Source organism: Pyxicephalus adspersus, chromosome 3 (assembly GCF_032062135.1).
Source record: "Pyxicephalus adspersus chromosome 3, UCB_Pads_2.0, whole genome shotgun sequence".
NCBI classification, from domain to species: domain Eukaryota; kingdom Metazoa; phylum Chordata; class Amphibia; order Anura; family Pyxicephalidae; genus Pyxicephalus; species Pyxicephalus adspersus.
In genome coordinates, this window is record NC_092860.1 from 114,646,843 (window position 1) to 114,666,794 (window position 19,952).

Consider the following 19,952-nt stretch of genomic DNA (forward strand, 5'->3'; position numbering starts at 1 on the left):
AGGAACCCATCCTTTGTCACTCGCTTGTTTTCACAGATTCTGCCTTGATAAATGTGAGTTTGGTGTCTCCAAAACATTATGTCAGTTATTCTTCATGAAATCTTAGTAAAGGACTATCTTTGCAAGCAAGACTACAGACATTTACTTTTTACCACAATAAAAACTGACAGTGTCCCTACCTCTTTGCCCCAAAAAAAGTAAAATTTTTTGGGTTGTTTAATAATGTTTATTGAATGTGCTGTCACAAGTGTTGAAAAATATACATATTTATTATAGGAATTTCATTACATATAATGTTATCTTTGGTGACTAAATACATTTAACATTTCAAGAGGGTTTTATGTCCTACTTTTTATTACTGTGCTCTGTCTGCAGGGTAAATGTGTGATAGAATGACCTTGCTGAAATGGTTTCCATGTACATTTCAATTGGTTTTCTATACATGATTAGCATGTAAGGTAACACAGCACTGCAGGAATTAGTCGGAGATATAGAAGATACAGATGCTGCTGCTGCATGAATGATTTACTGCATGGCTACATTACCATATTCATGTTTGCAAATGTGTTTTACATTTGTGAAATACTCATATGTTCTGAATCTACTCAAACTGAAAAACAAACAGAAAAAACTCAAAAAAATAATACAACAATGAAATATTAAAGATATTAAATCACAAACATATATTCTCTGCACTATCAGGGACACACATGCCAGACTACACAGAGTACTAATCAAATATATTCTATTTCCCTAATAAAGCAAATATGTTTTCTTTGTATTGGTAATAGCTAATCTTTTATTTTAAAGTCTGGTGACTTTGGTAATTTTACATATAAATCTAGTCATATTTTCAATTTTGGCTCATTGCATTTACGTTACTATTATTATTACATGAAGCAAGGGGGGATAACCAAGGAAGCTTTTAGCTAGTAATAATGTGGTTGCCAAGCCTATTGTATCATATAAATTTATAAAGAAAGCAAGTCAAGAGAGAAGAAACATTTACTTCTTTAGGCAGTTTATAGCATTGACTAACAGAACTCAACTATTGTCATATAGAGTGAATGTAAGGAAAAAATAAATCAAATATGTAGTAGTTAGCTGATTACATATTCCCAAAATGTGATAATAATTGTCTCAATGTTCCCAATACGTTTCGCCAAAATGGCTTCCTCAGGGAATTAGAAGAGACCGGCTAGTATAGGAAAAGAGAAAAAAATATACATTAATATACATATTTTTACAAATATTTTCATACATTACATAAAGTATCTATCGAATACGTTCATGCTTATATTATTTAAATCAAGGTCATATTATGTTGTCAGTTATTACCAGCGTTTAAAGATGATAATTATAGAACTGTGTGACATTATAAACATAAAATGCATTGTTCATTTACCAGAAAATACCCATACATATGATCAAATATTACATAAGTACATGATCAATATATGCAACATTTTTATAAATATATATATATCAGTTATATAGTTTAACAATTTCAGAAAGATAGTAAACTATTTCTATAATATGATATCAAGATGTTACTAACTTTTATGTAGATCAAATAGTATTTGGTAGCCCAATTATTCCATGAGGTGGAGTGTTTGATTTATCCAATTAGAAATATGATGTGACATCAGAAAGGAAATAATTATTTAAAGGTTATTATGATAATAAAGAGAAAATAATTGGTAAGGGAATCTTTAATAAAAATAGGAATTTTATATGTATATTATAGAATAAACTTGCTTGGTCTATATAATAGGGAGAATTGCTGAAGAAGTCAGCAAAAGTCATTTCAATTTGAAAGTATAAGGAAAGTGAAAATCCAATATTTCATATTTCGGTTCTGTGGGAGTCAAACAGTAGAAAATTGGTGGTAATGGGGTAATAAGTAATTGTTAGTCGTTATAAAATACTAAGTAATCAAAACATGTAAAAAGAACTATATTATGGACAGTAATGTACTTACATACCATCATTTGTAGTGTTAACGGTCAAATGATCCAATGTGAGGATCCGAGAAAATAAATCCGTTTCTATGGGAACCAGATAATACATAATTGTTAGGATAAAAAGAAAAGAATATTACATGTTTGAGGGGATTATAAGTAATAGAGTACTTACATATGTATATTATTAGTATTAGGGAATACAACCATATTCCGTTGTTATGTTTTATATCTATTGAATAAATAAATACGAATGGATAAGCTGGTAAGCAAAAAAGAGGACAAAGTTTAAAATAATATTTAAACTTGATACATCGTAGATTACTTACTCAATTAAATTGGTGCTAGAATATCAGGAGCCTGCCGTCAGTTTGCCAAAGGGAGCCAACTTGCAGATTCCATGCCTTTAAACAGAATCATTGGAGTTCAGTACCATGGCCTGCGCCTGCGTGGTCAAGCTGCGCATGTGCAGTGATTTGAGACATGTTGTGCCGTAACTTTCGCCCCTAATCGTATGGTGCTTCGGGGATAGTATGGATAGTAGAGATGTAATTAGAGGGGGTGGAGAGAGGGGCCAGGAAATGAAACACGTCTTGGGTATGTCCTGTATTTCCTAGCTCTGCCCCGACCATGCCTTCATTTGGAGCAGCACGGGTACCAGGGAAAAAGGGTACCTGCTCTGTGCAAGTCCTAGGTGGCTATATAAATTGGTGCACAAACGAAAAAGGGAAGTGGGCCTGATCCTGCAAGCCCATCCTAAAGGTGCCCATTTAGGGGTGCCCCTGTCCCTCATAAGGCGTGGTGGGAGAGAGAAAAAAAGAACAGAGAAACTTAAACAGAAGGTAAATTGGGAGGTTGTGTAGTAAAAATAGGAATATTATTGCGAAATTAGTAAATGGGGAAATACATTTCTAAAGAGTGGGTGAATATTGTACATGTGTTTGACATTCTGATAGATATCAGTGTGTGTGTGGAACTTACAGATGAAGCGTGAATGGAAGGAGGTTGGAATGTCCTTGGATGGGGGGTGGAGGGGAAAGAAGGGCAGGGGAAGGGAGGATATTATAATAGTTCTTTCAACACAGATTATAACTAAAGCTGCGTACACACGGCAAATTTTTCTCGCCCGATAATCGGTATCGGCCAATTATCGGGCGAAAATCTGCCGTGTGTACAGTCGGTCGTCGTCCATCGTCCGACGACCGTCCTGGCGGATCCATGGACGATGGACGACGACCGATCCTAATGAAAGGGAAGGGGAGAGCGCGCAGCAGGGTGCCGCTCCGTCGCTCTCCCCCTCCCCTCTCCATAGAGCATGAACGGTGCTGTATGTACAGCATCGTTCATGCATCGTGCAGTCTTTTCTCGTTGGAAAGGATCGTGAAAGATCCTTTCCAACGAGAAAAATTGCAGGTGTGTACGCAGCTTTAATAATAGCTACATGTGATTATGTATCTATTAATATCAATTTTAATTAGAAGTTGATACATTTTTTGAAACAAATAGCACATTCATTATTATAGAAGAACATAGTTGATAATATCCACATGTGCAAATGGATAGTTAGCATAGATAAATAAAGAACATTGTTATAGGTGAGATTTGATTTAGCTGGTGTTTACGTTATATGAAGGATTTGAATTAAAGCATGCCATTTAGTCCAGGATAGGATGTTGCATTTAATGAAAAAAATGTTTGTTTCTTTTTGTAAATAGATTTCATCAAAGCCCCCCCCCCCCTTCCCCCCATGGATTGGGGAAAACTCTTTCAAGGGCTGAAAAGGAGATCACATTACTATCAAACTTATGTTTTGTTGCTACATGATGACTGATAGGAGTAACTATTTTTTCTGAGTTTATGGAATAGACATGTTCATAGATTATTTTTCTAAATGGTCTTTTCGTTTTCCCAACGTAGAAACAACCACATGTACATGTAATTAGGTACATAACGCCTATTGTGGCACAATTAACATGATGTTTTAACCTTTGTACAGTCTTGTTTGGGAGTGTCATGGCTTGTTGGTCCAATAGCATTGAGTACAACAGCCACGTTTAAATGTTCCTGGAATTAGTTCATTCGATTTACATTGAGTAGAATCAGAATAACGACTAGAAATTAAAGAGTCTTTTAGCTAAATTGATTTTCTATAGGTGATTTGTGGTTGTTGGCATTAAAATTTAGAAGTTCTAGGGTGTGCTAAAAGGATATTCCAATTTTTTGAAAGAATGTTGTCTATTGAAGGTTGCAATAATTCTTAAACTTTCTTCTGGTTCTTTAGGTTTGTTTTGATGCATAAGACAAAAAACAAAAAGTTTTTGCTATAGCCTCGTAGGTGTAGTCTCTCACGTAGACCTTTAGCTTCAGTTTCAATGTCTTAAGAGTTTGTACAGTTGTGTCTTAGCCTAAAGTTCTGGCTAAATGGAATGCTTTTTTTTAGGAGAGTCTGGATGTGCACTACTTGCGTGGAGAATTTTATTCCCCGCAGTCTTTTTTTTGTATAGTGTAGTGCTTATCTTGCCATCTTTGGATATTTCTATATTTGTGTTTAAGAATGCCACACGTTGATAACTTGAGTTCACAGTAAAAGTTAAATTGTATTGATTGGTTTAAATCAAAGAGAAAAAGGTTTATAGGAGGGTGTCTGTACCCGTCCAGATGATTAGGATATCGTCAATATACCTGCGCCACATAAGTTTGTTGGATTTGTATATCGATATATCTGAGTTTGCAAGAAGGTTTTATTCCCAGTCTCCTAGGTATGTATTTGAATAGGCTGGCAAACACCTTTGCAACACCATGAACTTGCAGATAATGTGTGTTTTTGAAAGTGAAAATACTCCTAGTCAATATGTATCTTAGAAGAGAAATAATAAATGAGTTCAAAGACTCGTTTTGTGGGTTTTAGTAGGTGGTATAAAACAATTTCTAGACCTTTTTGGTGTGGAATGCTACAGTATAATGATTCCACATCAATGGTTACTAGTAGTGATCCAGGTGGAATACATAGGTTTGAGGTAAATTTAAGTAAATTTACTGTATCTTTCAAGAATAATAAAAATGTCATCACTAAAGGTCCTAAATATAAATTTACATTTACACTTGCAGTTGAAGAAATCAATCCTATTCCTAAAATTATGAGGCGCCCTGATGGATTTTCTAGATCCTTATGGACTTTTCAGGGTAAATAGAATGTTGGAGTTGTTGGATATTTATTGTAAAGATAGTTAGTAAATTTTCATTTTCTGATCTATTATTCCTTGGTGAAAAGCTGTTTCAACAATAGAGCAGTATTTATTAAAAAATGTTTTGATGATATTGGCTGATATTCTTTGGTACCATAATTGTATATAATTCTATAGCATATGTTCTCATAGTGATCCTTATTCAGGATCACAACATCCTTTGCCTGAGGGTTTTATAATAATATTATCATTTTTTCTGAGGTTATGTCTTTTCGACTCTTAGAGTGTAAATTTTCTGATAGAGGTAATACATCTTCTAAGTTCCTAGTTTCCTGTGTTGCTAGATTTACAAAGGTTTGAGACTAGAGGGGAAAAAAGTGTTTTTTGGACTTCTTATAGGTTTTGATGTTTCCGAGAGCAGGGATTGTGGTTGTTCTTGGATTTTTTGTTCCTCATTTTCATCTAACAGTTGTAACTGTAAAAACAGGATTTTAAAATCCTGGATGTTCAAGTTTTTGTATTCAGTTGGTATTTGGAAGTTAGCTTGTGGTGTTTCTTTGTCATACATGACTTTTAGCGTTGGATTTCTGGCAAATTAGTTCATGTCCTTCATGAATTTATATTTATCTATATATGGGCAAAAAGGTAATCCCAATTGCAATTCATCTTTTTCATCTGGAGTTAGAGTATGTGAGGATAAATTATTAATCTCTAATTTGGATCCTCTAGGGACATTTTGGATAGATAATGGTCCATCGAGCCTTTGACTTGTATTGGAGATGAGATGGGTGGGGGGTGCAGGTCTAAAAAAGACTTCGTTTTAGGTTTAGTTCCTGTTAGTGTTAGATCTGTGGTCAGGGTTGGTAGTGGTAAAAATTCAAGTGATGATCTGGATTAAAGGGTGGAATGTGGATAGGGCTGGTAGGTTGGTGGTTTGTGGAAGGGTTTCTCAATTTTTTGTTGTAAGATCCAATTGTTGTGGGAGTGAATTTGGTGGGTCTGTGTTAATGTTATGATATGCTGACATTAGGTAACTTGGATATTCCTGGGAGGTAAGTGAAGGTCTCCTTTTGGGGTTATCTTCAAATTATTTGCTCCCATCGCTTATAAAATGTTTTTTTACCTTGTTGTATGTTGGGTATGGAGGTGGTATGTGAGGTGGGATGTTGAGGGGGTGGTGTTGAACTAGAGGTAGGATATTTGTGAGTAGGGGTGGAATGTGTAGGTGACTGAGATTTAGGTGGGGGTTGGGGTGAGTGTGAATCTGAGGGACTGAAGGTCAATCATTTATGTTAGAGGATTTCCATTTGTATGCCTTTAAACTTTGTTTAAACTTTTGAATAAGGGAATTTTTTTTTGCTAATCATATTTTGAGGACTGGCAATTATCTCGTATTTGGGATATGAAGTCCTCCAAATCTGTTTCATCATCTTAACCTAAAGGGTCTTGTGTATTCTACTGGACAACATGGAAAATGTTCATACACATAACAAAGAATCTACCTTTAACGTGTAGATGCCAACCTCCACTAGAAGACAGTTTGCTAATGTACTGTTTATCTTGACAAGCATGTTTTTTTTTCCTTTGCTGCTGATTTCATCAAGGCTACTTGCAGCCTTTTCCTGTTTACATGCACAAAAAAGGTTTAAAAAGGTGGAATCCCAGAAAGCATACTTATTATGATATAATTGGTTGCCAAGCCTTATGTATGAGTAAATGTGAAGAAGAAAACCAAAGAACGTGTGATATTATGCTTAGCTGAGCTTTGTAAAGCTTATGAATTTTGAATACAACTAATCTTTTAAAATACTAATGTTGGCTTAAAGAGCCATTCTTTGGTTTTCTTCTTCACACTATGTAAAGGCATGGACATACATGTGATTGGGTGACAACATGATTGGGTGAAGATTTTTTGTATTTGGCCTTCGAGATCCAGGGCGCATGTCCTAAATTTCTTCAGAGAGCTATGAACCCTTTTGTTCTGCCAGTGCCCCTCCATCTTTCAGGTAAAATTTTGGGAAGGTTCCCCCTTCACCTGTCACACCCATTGGTGCTGCTTCAACTGTTGGTTAACTATCTGTTTCCTCCAGTGGTCCACATGTCGACAGAATGCTGAGGCCATGGAGAATATCTGGTGGAAAAAGAATTAGCTAAAGGGAGGACTTGTGATGACAGTGGGCTTTACAGGCTTGAGGGGCTTTCCATGAGTCATATGAGGGGAGAACAGTAAAGTTTGTACAGTGAAGGTAGTGGGCAGGGTACTGGATTGTGTGACAGGGCTATGAGTGTATACATCAGGATAGTGCTGTACTGTGTGGTAAAGAAGCTGGACGAATGTGGGTTTAATCTTAGCTTTCTATCTGCAGTCAGCATCAGGGTCACCAGGCTGATGATAAGTGGCATTGCCCTGGACAGCTTTATTGCATTAGAATATGTCACTGTATAAGGCAGAGTAGTATTGTAGTATTACTAACTTACTTGCTCCTGGTTGTTCCCTCACTGTCTAATAAGGCCTGGTGTCAAGCATCTGCACAACAGCATTTATGAATTTGATTCTGCATTACTGATCTTACTCTGTCTCGGTCACTTCCTATTGCCTGATGTCCGTGTCAACCGTTTTTATGACCATTCACCTTGAACTTTGTCTCTGCCCCTGAACACATTGGTTGTCTGTTTGACTCTTGTGTCTGACAATAAATCTACTTCAACTCTTAAGAAGTAGTGAAGGGATGAATAATGATAGTTTTAACAAAGAATGTTGGATTTTTGTGAGCATCTAAATACATAATAGTAATGCATTTATGGCAACCTACTGAATAGCAGTTGGAAATATACACACCTGACAATATGCATATTCACAACATGAGGACTAGGGAACACAGACAAACTATGGACGAGGAAGGGGTATCCGTACACTGATAGCAGTATCCTTTTGTTCAATTTGTGCTTTTTTCCTATCAGTAGCTTCTTATGTCAGTACATGTGTAAGCAGCACAGCTAATTTACTTCTAGTGCTGGCCCACTCACAGTCTGAATGTAGTTTTACATAAGATTGATATAAGGATAGTGGGTCTGATTTAATAAAGCTCTCCAAGACTGGAGAAGATAGACTATCATGGGTAAACAGGCCTACTTCCATTTACAAATCTCAATTATACCTCTTCCCTTGATGAATAAATATATAATGCCACATCCCTAATTATAAGTACAAAATTGAAAAACAAACCTTGGGATATTTAAAGCGTAGGGAAGGGATCTTTGGTTGAGGGAAAAGTCTTTTTCTATTACATGGAGGACCATGAGTCATTACTTTGGCAATGAGGAGATGCATCAGCGGAAATATGAGCAAGAAGATATGTATCAACTCTATTGATTAATGATTGGAGAATTGTCCATCCTAGGCACAGATTTGGTGTTGTCTTCCTTTTGAAGAGCTTAACCTTCCTTATAGTCTGCTGTGTTTTCATTGATCCCTTCGAAACTACCGTTTTGTGAAGGAGCTGCCCCACTGTATGTAGGTGTACTTACCGCATATGACCATTCAGGTCTTTTTTATTCCTGATAAAGCAGACTGCATTCTGCGAAATGCGTAGAACGTTTGCATGAGACTATACACCATATGGCTATGTAATGTAATACCATTATTGTTTTAAATGATTTTAAATGAAACAAAGAAAATGCTTTTTATGTTTTTAAGAATATCAAAGTGTATGTAAATACAGTCTAAATATTAATGCCTTAAAAGTCCCAAGGTTTGCTTTTCTATCTTGTACCTCTATTTAATTGAATGTTTTTTTTCAGTAACTGTATGGTATTGGTAATATTTACTTTTTAGGATTTTAGTTTTATGTTTTCTTTATATTGGGAGCAGCTTTAGTGCAATATATTATGGATTATTGTCATTCAGATATGTAACACATAAATTTTCATTGTTTCTACTAGGTCCAGGTTTTTGAACCCGGATCTAAGCATTTCTTCAGTTATGGAACATATCATATAACAGACAGAAGGGATAAGTTGGGAAAGTGCAACAAGGACACCTTGAAAAGCTGCAGGTAATTTATTAAACTGATCCTTGGTGTGTAATTCGTCTTTTACTTTCATATAGCTGTAATAATTTATTTTTTTAAGACAACCTCTTTACATTGAACTACTAACATTCAATGTATCAGTTGACAATACACAACCATAATCAACAAACTAAAATGGAATAACTGCATTACAGAAAAATAATGACACAGGCATTTTATATTACCAATATTATTCAGTGTATTTATGTTTTCAAACTACCTCCGCCTATTTTCAATTCTGTTACAATATTTTATTTTTATGTGAAATATATTTTATTTTTTATGTTATACTTTAGATTATATTGATTTGCCTTTTTAATGATCCATGCAGGGAAAATTTAATCTTGCCTTGACATTCTGAAAAATGAAAAGAAAAAAATATATATATAAACTGAGCTGTAGTTTTATTGCTTTTGATATTGAAATTCTGTATCACTTGCATGGAATGTTCATAGGATATACATTTTTCATATAGCCATTCTACTTATATAACAGGTTGATGCACTGTATTTGAGGAATGCTATAGTTTTTTTTTTGCTAGCAGGCTTTATAATTACAAGGTTGATTCTTTTATTCACAGCCATTTTTTAATAGTATGTTTATTCTACATTTTCAAATAAGAAATAATTTATTGATCTATGAACTGACATAGCAAGGTTAAAATAAATAGCAAGAGTATGGATATATCAGCGAAGTGATATAAACAGAAAAAAGCTTTTATTACAACATCTTCTAAAACAGAGGTAGTCTCAATCTGGTCATACATGCAGATGTGGTAATATATTTCTTATATTTTTTGCAATATTCATAAGAATCTGCCCATTTTAAAGATGAATCTAGGTGCTAAACGCAATTAAAAGCAATTACAAAAATGGATATCAATATGAACCAATGGTCTATTTTATTTTGTATGATGAAACATTCATAACTTTATAAATCCCACATTTATACTATGTATATTGTAGGATCACTGTCACTGATTACAGATCACATGATTATTTTCCAGGACAGGTGAATGAAGGAGTGCTGCATACAAACCACTTTTGTGCTCTTTGGAGTGGGAAGAGGGGAGGATGAGCGAGCAGCACCCCTTTGTGCTCTCCTCCACTGACATGTACAGTGGTTGGTCATGATCTGTTGTTTACTGATCCTCCAGAATAATGGATGACATCAGGGGATTGCTGTATACATGTCCGATGTTCACCCAGACGACCATGACCCTTCATCTCGGGCTTCTTTCCACCAACACACATTCCCAATGATTGTAACTGAATGTCACATTGTGTGCATCAAGGAAAAGGAATTGCCAGGGCTTACTACTGAAATCAAACAGTTGTATCCCATTTATTTTGGTCCACAAACTGTTTATATAAGGGTCCATATTTAGGATAAACTATCATGAAGGAACATGGGTGATCCCAACAAACCTGGAATTAAATTCTTAAAAATAATTTGCTATTAGCTGGTAAAAGTCTTCAAACCAGGACCAGATTCATTCCATGTTTGTTGGATCACCCAGAGCCTCCCATAAAAGTTTATCTTCCCTTGCCTTCTCTAGCCTAACTGAAATAACTTCTAATTCAAGAGCTCTAAAACTAGCCAAATACTAGGTTTTATTGCTATACATGTCCTCTTTGGGAAGATTTCCTCCTATTTCGTATCAAAAGTAGGGAAAGGTAATTCTGCCTTCCTGTTCTGGTCCTTGCATCAGAGGGATGCGACATGCAAAAGTATTCTCATCAATTTTACCACCTACTCTATCCAAAACCAAAAAATGTACATCTTCACTCAATAAATGTTATAATTCTTATGTTTCCAAAATATTTACCTTGGGTTAAAAATGGAAATCCGTTTGTAAAAAGACACTGTTGCAGGTTATATACTAGAAGAAATGCTTTATATATGTTTTAACATTTACCATTCCTAAATATAATGCAGAACAATATGCAGCTGTATTGGGCTTTAAAATTTTGCCTAGTTTTTAATCTCAACCAAACAATTCTTGACTTTTGTTTAGGAGGCAGGTACAGTGATCTGCCTTTGAAGAAATGAAAATAACCAAACATATTCACTGGGGGAAAAGTGAAGGATGATAAGCATCTTGCATACTATTGACTCATTTCATATCATGTAAAATGTTAACATATTTTAACATTACACTCCTAAATCATCAAAATGCTGTCTCATCAGAGCTCATCCTCACATCAGCTGTACTTGTTTGAAAGTAATGACTTTAGTGGCAACATTTAATTTTGTTGAAACTGCAATCACTTCTGCTCCATCTGTGTAATTGCTGGATGTACAGCTGAAATCAAATATTTACAGAATCTGGGTTACCAAAATTGCTTCATCAACAAACAAGAGTTCTGTGCATTTGTTTTGTCACTTCTAATCACTCCCATCAAAACTCATTGCATATTTAAGGGCTAGGCATGAAATAGTGCATATCGCTTTGTAGACACAATTTTCACTCTCTGGATCCTGCAATGGTAATTTGGAAAGACAGATTGCTTGCACTTGCCCCTGCACTTGTCAGTTTTCTTATGTGATTAAAACGTGTTGGACTGCAAAAAAAGGCGTTAATGCTCACTGAGGTTCTGTTTCCATCATCATAATTTCACAAAAGGTTCATTCATCAAAATTCACCAAGGCATTTATAAGAATGGTTCTGTGAATCTCACATACGTGAAATTGTTTCATTTTTGTCTACAGAATGTTTACAGCTTCAGACCACAAAGCTCTAATGACCGTTACAAGAACATAGAGCGATGAATTCAAGGCCTCAGCTATGCTTGAGTGAACCTGTTGATGTTGGTTCTAGTGGACTGTGTGAAATTCAGCTAAAATGAAATCAGACAGCTGTCCTGTCACAGACTAAACTGCTTTTCAATGCCTTGTCTTTGCCTTGCTTCTCTAACAATTGAAAATGTATTTTTCTTAAGAAAGTTATTTTCACTGAATTGTAAATGAACAGCTTCTGTCCTTGTTTTGTGATTAGTTTCTTAATAATCCGAACAAGCAAAGGATAAAGGCATATTAAATTGTAAATCCGTCTTTCCATAAAATAACAGTAAGGTAGGGGAGTGAATAATACTATTTGCAAATATTTATTTATTAATATAGTTTACACAGCCACATTAATGCAATTTTTGTAATCCTCTAGAGTCAGTATATTTACCTGCAAGCACCTGTGAAATCAGTTTCCCAAGCTCTGGAACACATAACTTGTGCTGACACAAAATCCTGTTTTTATTATTGTTTTTTTGGCTTTAATATGGACCTCCGTTCCCCATACTGTTGCTAAGTAGTATGGTGCCCTGTTAGACATTCCTAGACTCCCCATGTTACTTGTCACTTTCCCATTTACTCTAATAGAGTTAAGAAATTGTTCTATTGAGTTAGAAGGTTATGATAATTATTTTTTAACACTACACAAAACCAAAGAAACATCTTATAAAACCTTTATTTTTGGAACAAACTATGTTGGATTTCCTTTTGAGTCTTCATAGCGAGTTGATAACGCCCTTGGATTTTATTAAGTCAGCTAGTTACCATGATGGCAGCACAGACTTCATCTGATTAGGTTACAGGTCCCCGAGTTAAGGACATCTGACATACGGATGACTCCTAGATACGAACGGGGCTTCCCTGCTCGCTTGTGTGCAGGACGGAAGCTTGTTTGGGGAAGGGGTGGTTTGTATGACATGCAGAAGAAATCTGTTGCTAAACACAACTGAGGTTGTGGGTGATCTTAAGAGCTGAGCTGATCGGTAACATCTTGTAACTCCTAAATGAATTAGACAAACCCTGCAGCTGTTTCCTTTTGCATTTATAATATGTTGAGATAAACATCTGTTGTATTGCATTTATGAAAGTTATGTACCTATTCCGACTTACATGCAAATTCAACTTAAGAACAAACCTACAGTCCCTATCTCGTATGTAACCTGGGGACTACCTGTATATAGTTCATAAAAGTTAACCTTTAAAACAGAACATCACCTCTGGCTTCCGCAGTGCTGCTCACAAGATTGCCACACTCACTGACTACTGATCTCCAAGAAGAAAGAATACTTCTTTAGATGTACTGTGACTGTGACAAGCAGTAGAACAGGTGAGACAAAATCTTTACTACTGGAGCTTGAAAGACTGCTGTGGAAAGCCTTTGACCTACATATCTGTCCCTTCCTAGACAAGCTTGTATTGTAGTATCAATATAGTTAAATAAGAATTCACTTTTTAATTAGTTGTTAGTTGTTTTTTTCATTCTTTCTGCTGATTGAGGTCTTTCTAATTTTTTCCTATGCCAATTCTTATTCTTTGTTGTTTTTTTTCACTTTTTTGTTTACTATCGGCCTGTCCTATGTATGACCTACACATTACTGCAATTTAATTAATTGCAGTATTGATTTTACCAAACAATGCTTGCCTATTTAGTTACTATACATTTTATTATTATTATTTTGGGTTTGTTTTTTACAAGTTCACATATTTTTCTTAAAATGCTTGCTTATGGTCCATATATTTATATATATATATATATATATATATATATATATATATATATATATATATATTTGAGGCATATTGTATGTATACAGCCAGTCTGACATGTTATTACATTAACTAAACCAGGTAACTTTGTTATTGTACTTTAAGGATATGTCCACTGTTTGGCTTTGCCTGTAGTTTGTTTGTGACCCTGGCAACTTTTCCTGTGGTGCATTTAGAACACCACATTTTCTTATTTCCTATGAACACAGTCTGTGTGCAAATATTTGCTGCACAAGGGCCTGTTGTTGGCTGTCATTGCATCTATCACTGATTACTATACCTATTTCACTAGGTTCCTGTGACACAGTTAAAGGCTATATCAATATTTAGCTCATTTTGCTAATGACTGTAATGGGAAGTTAGAGAGTCATATCTATCAAGCATGTATGACAGTCTTGTCCAGCTGTCTATAATACGCAAGGCTAAATTTCTGTCACTAGAGTTTGTAAGAGCATAGCAAATAACTCTTATGCATTTTAACAATATCATTATTATTTTCACTTCTTTACATGGTGATTACTCTAAATACTATTTCTTCTAACCTGTCCAAGAGTGTAGTTAACATGTTTAAATAAGCTTATGTAAGATGACTATGCTTTTACTGCTGATGGTAAGTATTTGACAAATTAGTATACAGAGAAAAGCCACCTTTTGCCCCACCCACCCCTAGTCCCATCCCTACTTTGAAAAATAATAAATCCGGCTCTGATATTAGATGGCTATTTTACAATAACCATCACAAACTTGAAATAACTGAATAGGGCGATCTACGTTAAGGGTCATGTTTCATTCTATTAACACAAGCAATACAAATGTGACAACTGAATAACTGCTTCATTTTTTTCAACAACTGTTATTAAGAATGAATAATTGTACAAATCATCTGTGAAATTCCTGAGACATTAATGGCTGTCATTGTTGAAAGACATTGTATTTATACTCTCTTCCCAACTACTCTTAATGAATAAGTAATTACCAGAAAACACTTTTGCATCAATGATCTCTGAACACAAATCACAGAAGCAAAATTAATGTCTTTGTTTGGGCAATTTAATCGGTGTGAGATAGCCTTATTAAACCAAGATATCTGCAGGCTAATTTAAACGAGGTCCTACAATTAAGAATCTCTTCATTTGAAAAACAAAGACCTGTAGCTAGGAAAATATTCTTATTAAGAGATTTTTTGCTATTAAGGTTTAACTCTAACTTTGAGTAACTTTGCAGGTTAGCATTTAGCAAAAATACAAGAGAGGTTTTATGTCCACTTGCCTTTAAAATATTTATTTTCCTTTTAACCATATTACTAACCTGTACTCTTCTAACAATAATTTCATAGTTCAGTTAGGTCCATAAATATTTGGACAGAGACAACTTGTTTCTAATGGTTCTGTACATTACCACAATTAGTTTTTAATGAAACAAGTCAGGTGCAGTTGAACTGCACTTTCAGCTTTAATTCAGTGGGTTGAACAAAAAAATTGCATAAAAATGTGAGGAACTAAAGTCTTTTTTTAAACAATCACTTCATTTCAGGGGCTCAAAATTAATTGGACAAATTTTCAACTAAGTATTAGAAATGAACATTTTATTTTCAGCTTTTTAATTTGTCCAATTAATTTTGAGCCTGATGAGAAATTTTAACTGATGATCCTGCCTTTTTCCTGCTACTCCACAGCTCACTTCCTGTTAAATTCCTTCAAAATGGAAACACTTAGTTGTGGCAGCTAGAGCATATATTCCTCTATACTTGAAGTCTACCATCTGTCCTTTGATTGGTTTAGAAGGGTTAAGGAAATAATGTTGTTTGAAGATTTACCCGCCAGTATTCATGGGACAGTCCAAAAGTTTGACTCTACCTGGTCCTACTGGAAGATGTTGCTGGATTTACCAGGCTATGAACGTCACTTGGATTCCTCATAACTCATACTGGAAGGCTCTTTTTTCAATATCGTTTGTTGTCTTGAGGACAGAAGTATTTGGGAATTATTTTCATGTTCTGTGATCTGGTTCCATTGACTGACAGCCATTGACTTCTGCATTTGGTTTTTTTTATGTTTATGTACCATACTGTTTTTTCCCCTTTTGTTTTCTATTTTGCTTATTCAAGTTGTTGATCAGTGTTTTGGACTCTTCCCCATTCCTTCCCTATTTTACTTGTAACCCCCTATCCTAAGGAAAATGTATGAATAATGTTATATGTTAATGAAAGTAAAAAAAAGATCTCCACCACTACTTTTTTTACAAACTCCAGTTTACAAAAACAAGTTTACATAGCATTTACCAAATGGCTAGCTCACTTCAACTCGTCCCACATAACCCTTGTTATCCTAAGCGGCAAGCACTTATGCACAGAATGAATGAGAACCACTTGAACCATCTCCACTTGAGATGGAAAAGGTTAAGGGGGCAAAGCTGCCACCAGTTAGCTATTCTCAGATGCTTTGTGTAAATGCAGCCTATACACCACAGCATATTACATTTACTGCTGTCTGTTTGAGAACGGTGTAGCCTGCCCTGGCTATATACAAGCTTCAGTCTGGGTAGCTTTCCACCACTTTCCGAAACACAATGCAACTATGATATAGAACCCGATCTTCAAATACAGGCATGCCTGAAGCAGTGAATTGTTAGAACCTGTAAACTGCATACTTGTTTCAGGACAGGAGTTTAGACAGTTTACTTGGAAAAGTGATTTTGTTTCCCAGAAACAAAGCTTTCACTTAGCTTAGAATACCCAATTACATGGAAGAAACTATAAACATGTATGAATAGTTAAAGACAGCAGAGCCTACCTCATTCACTAAGCTACGCGAAATATCACTTGCAAAGGGATCATTTGGTTTGCTAAGTTTAACCTAACTTTTAACATTAACTTTTAAAGTTCAGCCTAAACTCCTATGGAAAATCATCATATCAATGTCAGATATGCCAGAAATGTCTGCCATGTGTTTAAGAATGTTTTAATACAAATCAATCAACAAATTAAATATTTTAAATAGAAAATAATGATAGCATTATTATAATATAACAATGCTGATTTAACAAAGGAATTGGGAATTTTTACTCACGGGGTAAGGTGAATATTAATTTTAATTAGACATTCATGTGAGAAGCAACTTTTTGTTTACTTAATTCTTCTGAAAGTGATTTGGTTATTTAAGTGAATATTCACCCAATGGACCTGATTTTTTAAAGCTCTCTAAGACCAGAATGGAATTGTTAAAAATAATTTGTTAGCAAATATTTTCAGTCCTGGGTCCATTCCAGTTTCGCTGGATCATAAAGGTTTTCCGATTATGGTCTATCTTCTCCAGTCTTGGTGAACTTTGAAAAATCAGGCTCAATGTATTTTGAAGATAAGAAAATTCTCAACTCTGTCAGGGTAGCAATAAATAAGAGTGCCTACTGGCAACCGATAAGTGTTGACCACAGGGTTTTTTCAGTTTTCAAATGCTTGTGCAGGCATTTGCTTGAACCTTTTTTTATATATTTAATCACTGGAAGGGATTGTAGCAGCTAAGCACTCTGTAGCATCTGAAATACTGCACAACAATGCAACTGCAAGTGAATGCCTGTAAAAATAAAAACAATAATATCCCATTTGATTTAATGATAACCTGTTTTAGGGGGTGACTCAAAATTGACTTCAGCAGTTAACCACAGCAATAATGTTATATGTAAATTTATGCTAAGCCCAGCCTACGTAATGGTATTAAATAAGCTGACATGCTGACTCGAAAGCTCTCTCTGTCTCCCATGCTAAATTTGCCATATTCTAAATAAAATATGCCCGCCACTACGTATCTTGCATGTTGAGTCTGATGAAATGTGACTTGTTTCAATAATATATTCTGAAGCTGTAAAACTGTACATAAACAAAAATGTATGTCTTTTTTTCAGCAAGCCAGCTTTTTACTTGTTTTTCCCCAAGGCAGTCATTCTCTGTCTTAAATAAAGCAGAAATAAAACAACAATGAATATTGAGCCAGAATTGTTTTTGATGGCCAAAAATATGCTGATATGTGTATAAAAACATCAGACAATATATGTCATATGTCTTTTTTCTAAAAAAGATAAAAATCATTGCACTCTGTGCCTATATTAGCATTAATGTAGAAAACTTTGCATTGATCGTGGCTATGTACTGTAGCATATTTCAACAATTACAGAGGAGTGATTCAGTTTTTTTATTCATTAGGGACTCGGCAGGCCACTTTTGCTAGTTCTAATAGTCTGAAATGGTACATTAACCATCCAACCAATCTTCACAGTTGTTGATTAATTATGATCTCCAAAGGTAAAGCCCCAGTGTTCACTTTATATTTATTTAGGTTGGCCCAGAACTAAATTAGTTTCCCTTCTGTCTTTTGGTAGTATAAACTATAAAAGAAAAGTAAAGAAAGTACATTAGAACAAGAGGCTTTCATAGCTAAGAGTCATTTACAGTAAATCTGATATAGTACCAAAATACTATTTATATCAAAGAATAAATTATTATGTGACTTTTTGAATCAGTTGTACTGTACATAAAATCTGGCAGTATGTGTATATAAAACAGTAGTAACAATCCAGGAACCACTACTGATGAGCAAATTTGCTCTGCTGGACACTTGCATGAATTAGGATATTATTATTATTATTAGAAATGAGCGAGAATGCCTCTGACATTCTCGCGAAAATTGACTCGACCTTCCGATGGGTCCACAAAATTTCGGGAGACCAATTTCGAGGACCCATCGGAAGATCGAGGAAATCATTACAGGAGGAGTACCGCAGCTGCATTCATACAAGCCCTCATTTAACCTCTAGTGCCCGGGGATCACGCACAGCAGGATTCCCATGGCTGCATTCATAAAATGCAGCCGCGGTACTCCTCCTGCCTCCCCGGGCACTAGAGGTTAAATGAGGGATTTCAAACATGGGCTTTAAAAGCCTCAGGTTAAACACTGGGGAAACAGTCCGTGTAGACTAAGCCTAAAGTTTTTTTGTGTCTGTATTTGCTTTACATTTAGCGTTTTTTAATCCTGGTATCTAGCATTCATGTGCCACTATTTTTAAGGTCCATAACCCACTGGTGTGTGGTGTTTTTTTTGTGTCAAATTCACCATTGCAACTAATATTTGTGTTAACAAATCCTCTCTAACTGTTACAAATCCTCTCTAACTCAGTCAGGTAGGATGGGGAACATTGGTGGAAAGCCATTTTCAGGTTTCTCCAGAGATGTTCGATAAGGCTCAAGTCAGGGCTCTGGCTGGAGCACTCTAGCACACAATGTTGTCCTAAAGCCACTCCTGTGTTGTCTTCACTTCGGTCGCTTTTGCTTTGGGTTATTGTTATGTTGAGAAGTGAACTTCGACTCAGTCTGAGGGCCTGAGCACCGTGGAACAGGTGAAGATATTTTTGTACTTTGCTCCATTCAGCTTTTCCTCAACCCTGTCCAGTCTATCAGACCCTGCTGCTGAAAAACACCCCCACAGCCAGATGCTGCCACCACCATGCTTCACTGTTGGGATGAGATTGGGCAGGTGAGGAGCAGTGCCTGGTTTCCACCAGACATACCATTTAGAATTTTGGCCAAAATTTTGTTCCCTACGGTTAAAGAATTCTTCAGGATGTTTTTTTTTTTTTTTTTTTTGCAAACGTAATGTCCTTAAAGCCCAGATTGGTGGAGGGCTGCAGTTATTGTTGTCCTTCTAGAACTTAGTCCCATCTCCACACAGAATCTCTGGAACTCAATCAGAGTGACCATCTGGTTCCTGAACACCTCTCACTAGGATTCCTCTCCCTCCATTGAACCAGAAGAGTCCTGGTTGTGCTAAACCTCTCTTTTTACAAAATCCACTGCTCTTGGGAAACCAGTTCAGCAGATTTTTGGAGCCTTCTCCAGAACTGTGCTTTGGAACAATCCTGTCTCTGAGCTCTGCAAATAGACCCCATGGCTTGATTTTTGCTACAATATGCATTGTTTTTATGAGGCTTTCTGTAGCGAGGTGTGAAGATTTCCAAAATCAATTTACCACAGATGGACTTCAGTCAAGTTGCAGGAACATCTCAGGAGTGATCAAGAGAGATGGGAGGTACTTGATCTATTATTATTATTATTATTAATATTATTAAACAGGATTTATATAGCGCCAACATATTACGCAGCGCTGTACATTAAATAGGGATTGCAAATGACA